This window comes from Propithecus coquereli, unplaced genomic scaffold (assembly GCF_000956105.1).
Source record: "Propithecus coquereli isolate 6110/MARCELLA unplaced genomic scaffold, Pcoq_1.0 Scaffold108, whole genome shotgun sequence".
Taxonomy (NCBI): Eukaryota; Metazoa; Chordata; class Mammalia; order Primates; family Indriidae; genus Propithecus; species Propithecus coquereli.
Window position 1 is genome coordinate 2,389,393 of NW_012134747.1, and position 8,668 is coordinate 2,398,060.

General features: G+C 37.8%; 1 protein-coding gene across 1 annotated transcript in view; it reads left to right on the plus strand.

The window, feature by feature from the left end:
- Positions 1 to 8,668, plus strand: part of PPP1R9A (protein phosphatase 1, regulatory subunit 9A) — a 328,117-nt gene that overhangs the window by 135,697 nt on the left and 183,752 nt on the right. The window lies entirely within an intron of this gene.

Consider the following 8,668-nt stretch of genomic DNA (forward strand, 5'->3'; position numbering starts at 1 on the left):
TAGTATGCTATATTCATCTATAGATGTAACTCAGGGGACTAGTTGTTCTGTTTTCATAGGATGAAGAATTATTTCACGTAAGCACATGCATAGAAAGCCATTGTGAACTAAGCCCAGAAAACTTCAACTGAAGCATGGTATTATTTTTTTGCTCAGCATGACCAGTAATTTTCCACTGAGCAGACCCTCAGCCAGATGTCTGAAAGAAGAGAATGTACAGTTGAATTTCCTGTAGCATAGTCTCAGAGTTAAAATCAAAGTGTCCCAATAACTAAGCTCTCTTGAATAGGAAGTGGAATCTTGGATCTCCTTTGTTATTAAGAGTCAAGCCTTTGGTGGTTTTTTAGTATTTAAGGTCAAAACTCACTAATCCTTTTTTGGGGGGCGGGGGTCAATGACAGCTTAACTATAAAGCATAGTTTCTAAGCAGTTTGGCAAATATATGCTTATTACATTTTTTAAAAAATGTGATTTACATTTAAGGCTCATCATTATAAACATCTGTTATCAATAGATAAATGAGCATTGGAAGTGCTATTATAATATATTTTAAGTTAATATGGAGAGGAACTTGTTTTTACAGTATGTGGAAAGACTTAGGCCCATTGATCATTCCGAGTTTGGTAATGAGCATTTTAAAAATAATATTTATTTTCTTTCATTTACCACAGCTCTATATTAAAGAAAGAAAACTATAACAAAAGGAAAAAATCATTCATAATCTTAGGATCCAGAAATTATGATGTCTATATGTACATAATTGGGATCATTCATATTCTGTGTATGTGTTTACATACAAATGTGATTGTATAATCTTTTCAGATACCATATATTTGAACATTTTATGTGTCACTAAATCTCACAGAGCATGATTTTTATGGTACATTGATAAGAATGGATGTACCATTTTTTTACCCTTCCTATTTTAAACATTTAGATTGTTTCCATTTTTTTGCCTTTTGTAAATAATACCAATTAATGTCAGTGTATGTGAATATTTCTGTGCATGTATGATTTCATTAGATTAAATTCTTGGAATCTATTAGAGCAGCTGATACTAAAGTTCTAAAAATTTTTAACATGTTGCACCCCCAGAAAGTTATACCTGTTTAAATTTCATCCTCAAGTGTATTAAACTGACAGTTTGTCTATCCCTTTAGCTTTTTTAAATCTTTGTAGATGGAAATGACTTATGTAATTTGCCTTTCTTTAGTTGCTAGTAAGTTTGAATTCTCACCCCTCCTCCCATTTATTGGCCCTTTGCAGTTGTGGGAGAGGGGCAGGTGTGTTGTTTATTCTATATAGTGGTGTTTATTTTATTTTTTGGTATTCCCTATTTTTATTTTATATTTATTATTATTATTTTAGGGACAGGGTCTCCCTGTGTTTTCTAGGCTAGAGTACAGTGGCATGATCATAGTTCATTACAGTCTTGAACTTCTGGGTTCAAGCAATCATCCTACCTCAGCCTCTCCAGTTGCTGGGACTACAGGCCTGGCTAATTTTGTAGGGGGTCTCTGCTACATTGCCCAGGCTGGTCTTGCACTTCTGGCCTCAAATGATCCTCCTGCCTCAGCCTCCCAGAGTGCTGTGATTACATCTGTTGAGTAGATACCCTGTGTCAAGCACAATGCCAAATGTTGGATATACGATGGGAATAAGACACTAGTCCTTGTGCTAAAGATGCCAGATAGTGATGAGATTTAAACAATAAAATAGTATTAACAAATGAAAGGCAGATATAAGTACGAACTGATTGATAAAGGAGGAATTCTGGAGAAGAGGGTATTTCCAAAATATTTAAAAAATCTAGACATATATTTTGGGAGTGTTTTTGGTTTCTTCCAAAGTGAAAGGGTAAGGCATAATTCTCTTCTGTATTAAACTTTGCTCCTAATTGCTTTCACTGTCATTTCGCAAGAATCAAATGGATGTTTGAGTACAACTACACTGTGGTTTAAGACACATGGCACAAACATTTACCATCCTGATGTCAGTATGGCAGGTGGAGATGACAGAAGAACAGGTTTTGGCAGACTTGAACTCTTACACACTGGATTGTTTGATTTTTAGGCTTGGGAGAGTACAGGCACCAGCAGATGGAGTTTCTCAGGGATAGACTACCAAGACCAGAATGCAAAACTGTAAAAGTGACTGCTGTATTTTAATCAGCAAATCTGCCACAGTTGTGGGACATTAAAACCTTAATTGACCCCATATCACTGAAGGGACATATGCTGCACTCAAGGCTACAAAGGGAGCCAACCACTGTTATATATTTACGTATTTAAATCCACTTCCCAGCAATAGTTGAAATACTTTTAAGCATTTAAATTCTTCCTGCTGGTCCCCCATTTCAACCAGAGAACCTAAAATGATACACTTTCATAATCAATAAAGCTAATTACCCCTGACTGTACTATTTCTACCAGTACAATTTCGTTTTAGCATTTCAGAATACATTTAAAAAATTATGAGTTCTACCAAACTGGCTTCTCTACTTAGTCACACTAAACTGATCAAAAGGGAAAACATTATGAAATTTTTGCCAGGAACAAACAAGACCTTAAAAAAGAACAGTAGAGTTCTTTTTTATATTATCTAAAACAGAATATAAAATTAATCTTCGTAATGTTTCTTCTTTGGTAATACTTGACTCCTGTACAAACTTGAAAATGATTATGCTAACTGGACATTATATACAGGAGGTTTATTTGGCTAATGGATGACCACTAAGGATCATCTCAAACTGTGCATAAATGAGGACTTCCTTGTTTTGAAGTTGTAAGTTTTATTTTAAATCTTTTTAGGATATTTTGCTTTCAGAAGTCATTTTTCTTTTGTACAGAAGTGGTTCTCATTTAAGGTACCAACCATATATAGATCACTGACCATTATAAAAGACCTATTGCTTTTAAAACATTGTGCTGTGAATGGTAAGTGTATAGAACAATGAATAAGACTCCTCCCCAACCCCAAACAGTTGACAGTTTATTTGAATACAAATTGTGGTTACAGGCCCAGCACAGCAGCTCACGCCTATAATCCCAGTACTCTGGGAGGCCAAAGTGGGAGGATCGCTTGAGGCTAGGAGTTCGAGATCAGCCTGGACAATGTAGGAGACCCCATCTCTACAAAAAAACAAATAGCTGTGCATGGTGGCATGAGCTACTTGGGAAGCTGAGGCAGGAGGAGAGCTTGAGCCCAGGAGTTTGAGGCTGCAGTGAGCTATGATTGTACCACTGCACTGCAGCCTGCGTGACAGAGCTAGACACTATCTCTAAAAATATATAATAATTAAAAAAAAAGAAATTGTGGTCACAGATAAATACAACGTATAACATAATGTAATAAATGTATAGGAGAGACCAAAAAAAAATTAAAGCTTTGCAAATTATACAATGTAGTAACAATTTTCGCATAATAGGGTGAGTGAAAGGAAGTAGTGCTAGGTAAAGGCTGGCTGTTTAGACTGGAGCCTGATCTTGGAGGACTTTGAATGTCCTTCCGTGTGTTTGAATTTTATTCTTTAGGTAGTGGAGAACCTTAGGAGGCTTTTTACTGTCCTCCTCACTCTATCTCCATTAGAAAATAATACTTGATCATTAGGTGAGATTTGGAAAGTACAAAAAGGTATATGGAAGAAATGTAAACTCACTCATAAATTCACTCTTTCTCTCCATCCCCCCAACACAATCCTGTCTGCCAGTGTTCTTTCCTAACTCACGTGACATGATTGGAGTCACGTCTTAGGGATATGTTTAAATATGGTGTATCATAAGTTGTCGAAGAGTTTTGAGGCAGAATGCAATAATTAAGTTGCAGGATAACTTAATTGCTTGGAATCTGAGTGGGCAGGAGGTATAGGAAGGAATGAGTAAAATAAAAATCCTTTTAAAGATAGAGTCAATAGGAGATTTTGACTAATTTTGTGTGGGTTTGTGGGGGGAGAAGAAGAGGAAAAGGAAGATTTGTTATATGATTGACTGTCTTTTCAAGCCCATGTGGCCAAAAGGATCCTAATGTCCTCAAACATGAGAGACATGACAGATGACAGAGGATGGGAGACACTGTAATTTTGCTTTGGGCACTTTGAGTTTGAGGTCCTGTTAAGGCATCGAACTGGTCCAGGAGTGTGGACTGTCTATACAGAATCAGGAACCTAGGTAGCAGTGATTGCTGTGTCCCCTTCTTTGTTTACAGAGCATTCACCTATCTTAACAAAGAAATTACTACCCAGCTTTACTGGGATATTCTTTTATATGGACAGTTTCTAAGGTTTGGGGGGCAATTGATTTAAGAAGCATAGTAGTTCAGGCAATATTTACAAAACCATCATTCTATTACAAGATATATGAGGTCACAGTTAGTGTGATCAAGGGTCAGTGATCTCCAGATTTGACCGTTAATCCTATGGTAATGGAAGTAGTGGCAGCTTTACTTCAAACACATCAAGAATAATGTGACAACACTGTCCTCCACATGTTTTGACAAAGATAGCTGATTATCTTGTTTCTTGTAAAGCACTCCTGCCCTTTAGGTTTTCCTATAAATCAGGGAAACATGAGACAGATACTATTTGTAGATTTAGCTCTGTATTGACATTTTCAGTGACGATCCAGAATCGGTCAATTACATTTGACTGTAGTTCTTGGAGAAGTCTAAATGGAAGGGACAGTTTGTTTATAGGAAAACGGAGTCTTTCCTGCTTTGTAGGGGTAGCATGATTAATTTTAACATGGATCACTGCTGTCCAGAATGCAGTAACTTTTTTTGTGTGTGTAGTCTTAGGTTCACAAGCTCGGCCTTGTACCATAGCATCAGTGTCCTCATGTATATATGCATTCCCTAACAATTGGTTATCTGTGCTCCAGGCTTGTTTTTCATTTTTTCCCCCACCATGTAATGTCTGGCCTCAGCTTGAAGAATTTAAAAATTAAGCATATTTTATTCACGACCTTTACAGAAATTAAAATTTGGGGTTGTGCTACGTAGGTCTCAGTTGATGCTAGAAATACTTGCTGAAACAGGTTTGGTTTTTTGTTTGTTTGTTTGTTTTTTTACCTCTGTCAACATTTGAAGCTGTCTGAGATTTTAGAAAATTGTGCAACCTTTTTTTTATTATTTGACCCTTAGTAGATGGTGCTAAGCCTCAAGTATGGGTTCTCTCCTCCAGAGCCCAGCACACAATGGAAGGGCAAGGTTTTAGATAGGTCTTTAGCATGCAGGTTTTCTACATAATTTTACCCTAAAAATGTTACAGATATATTTGGTAAAGGAAGGTCTTTTGTTGGTGCACCAGTCCCTCATGTGTCCCTCTTGTGCCTGACTGACCCTGCAGTAGGAAGTTTGGTTCTTAGGACCTCAGGTTTGCCCACGGCCTTCTGAGATTGATGCCGATTTTGCTCTTCTTGCTTCTCAGTCCCTTCTTTCTGCCATTGCATGAATGACAGGCCACAGGAGCACTTTGGAAAAAGTTTCTTAGTACCTTGAAAGGGCCTAGGCTCCTATAGAGTTCCCTAAAAGGGGTGAAGAAGGATGATTCCCAGGCTCCTAACTCATCTCCCTACTTTTAATTCTGGTTCCCTCTAATTCTCTTCAAAAACTTTCATTCTTTAAAAGAAAAATGCCTCTAGGGACTCTGCATAGCATGTGGATTTTATTCACAAAGCTCCCCTGCCTACTTTTGTTCCATCTCTTACCATTCATTCACTGCCCCAGCCTTGGCCATATTGGATTACTTCCTGCTCTGTAATTCTGTTCTTCTCTCTTAATCCTACCTTGCACATGCTACTCTTCCTCTCAGAATGCCTTCCACAGACTACCCCCCATCCCTCCCCCCCCCACACACTTATTATTTACTGACTCTAACCGTTGTTGGCTGAAATCTCTACTTTCAGAGTCACTTGCGAAATCCTTTCTTGCTCATGCTACTCTTCCTCTCAGAATGCCTTCCACAGACTACCCCCCATCCCTCCCCCCCACACACACTTATTATTTACTGACTCTAACCGTTGTTGGCTGAAATCTCTACTTTCAGAGTCACTTGCGAAATCCTTTCTTGCTCACCTTTCCTCCCCTCACTCCACTGTGGGCTCCCGTAGCAGGGCCCACTTCCCTGTCTTACAGCTCGTATGTGGGTTATAGTCACAGGTCTGAAATTAATAAGGTATTCCCAGTACTGAGACGGTGCCAACCTGTGAGCTGGTGCTCAGTAAGGATTTGAAGTAAGAATCCATGACTCAAAAGAAGGAAGTATGAAGGATAATGGTTACTATATCTGCAGTCAGCATTCACAGGCTTAGTAGTTTGAGAGCCTGTATTCCCTGCTTGGACTTTTTCACTACTTCATAAGTGCTACTGTTTCTTTAGTCTCTAAATCAAACACATTTCACATCAAGACATAGTACATACATATGTGTGTATGTGTTTATTTGAAACTGCAGATTTTAAAGTTTAATATGTACTCTTACTACTTGTAATGAATGCTGGTGTTTTCTATTCTATCCTTTTCTATTTAACTTTTCTTTTTTTTTTTTTATTTAACTTTTCTTAATGCTATTCATGACCTGTTAGATTGATTCACAACCTCTGTAGGTCACAGTCAGCACTTTGAAAACTACTGTTCTGAATAACTGTACCTTCTCCTATGATGAAGAGTTGGAGTGTTGGTTAATTACTCAGGGTTCAACCAAAGAAGCAGAACCAGTAGGAGATATATATTAAAAGATTTACTGCACAGAATTGGCTTACACAAATCCGGGGGCTGGCTATACTAGTCTGAAATCCGTAGGGCAGGCCATTAAGATGGGAGGCTGGTAACTCTCAGGCACGGGTTGAAGCTGCGGTCATAGGCAGAATTTCATTTATCTCCAGGAAGCCTCAGCTCTGCTCTTAAGGCCTTTCCACTGATTGAATCAGGCCCAACTAGATTACGTAGGATGATCTCCCTTACTTAAAGTCAACTGATTTTGGACTTTATTTATTGTATTTATTTTTTTATTTTTTACTTTATTTTTACAGGTGTTTGATCGGAATGATTTTGGACTTTAATCGCAGCTATTAAATGCCTTCACAGTGACATCTAGATTAGTGTTTGATTAAATAACTGGGAAGTGTAGCCTAATCATGTTGACATATCAAAAGACCATCCCCATGGTGTGAGGAGCCTGGTTGTTAGCCCTTTTTATCTAAGGGGTAGGAATCAATTTTAGTTTACTTACCACCGGGATGCTTTATATCACATTCCTTTTTTCCTCTGCTCTAAAGTTAACCTTCTTGAGATCCTCACCTACTTATTCGCTGGTAACTGAGCCTAATCCATGTTTGGCATTATCTTCTACTATCCTGGGTAAGTGAACAATTCCTGCTAGTTTTACAGCATTCATTAGTTCCTGTGTTAGGAGCCCCTTTGCCTTCGGCCTGCATTGTTACTTCTGATGATGTCTTTGAACAGACAGACAATCAAGTTCCCTTCAAGGCTGTTTTATTTTCTTTTCAGACAAAATCTTGTGCTTGGGGCACTGTTCTCAAGGTACCCAAAGATCTCAGAGTTTTAGTGTTTAGTTTTCATTATACTCCTTAGCCCCCAACGGAGGTACTGTCTTCCTTGGGAACTTTGCATGGGAAAGTGTAAAACTTCTGTACCTGAAAATATACTGTCCATTTTCATGCTCAAGAGAAGCTATCAAACCCTCTTTGGTGTGGCCAGCATCCCGCTTTCCCCTCTTTAATCACAACACACACACACACACACACACACACACACGCACACACACTAGTACTCCTCTCCATCTGTTTTCCTATTTAGACAATTCAGAATGATCTCCCTCCATGGGCCTTTAGAAACACAGTGCTGGCACTTACAGTGAAAGCAAGGACCAACCACTGAGACAAATGCTAGAGCAGAAATTGATTTGCTAACTCAACTTGTTGCATCTGTACGAGAGTGTTCAGTTCTGGGAATGAGAAGTCAGTTATTTTGCCTGAGTGATTGTCCACCCCAAAAAGAGTATCAGCTGGGTCAATTAGTTAAATTTTTCTGTGCTGAGGACACCTGTCCAGCAGAAACTGGACAACAGCCACCAATTTATTTCACACTGGCCACCAGTTGTCAGTTTGTAAAGCTTATGTCTCTGATTTAAACTGAGTATCTGGCTGAGCTGAAAGAGAACATTGCTAATTTCTCATGGATATGTTTAATTGTTTGTAATTTGAAAAATACTGAGGAAAACATGAACATCAGTTGAATTGCCTGGTTCTCTGTTAAACTGTCTATAGAAAAAAAAAAACTCACTAATTTGGGTTTCATTGTCTTAGAATTTGTCCAAATTTGGAATGAGCTCATTTGTTTATGAAGACATTTTTTTTCCTGATTACCTTAATGGCATAAACTGTTTTTGCAAGGAGAACTTATTTTTTTTTAAACTTTTCCAGGCAATATTACACATTAAAAATTCTTCAAAATCAATGAAAAATAAATCATAAATAGAAGATGCAAAAAACCAACCATCATTTGAAACAGTGTTCAGTCTCACTAGAATAAAAATGAAAATGAAAATTAAAAAAACCAAAAACTTTCAAGTATTTTAACAACACATTTACAGATAAATGATAACAATTATAATTGAATTCTATTTTGTCAAAAGCAAGAGATACAGGGCCTTCT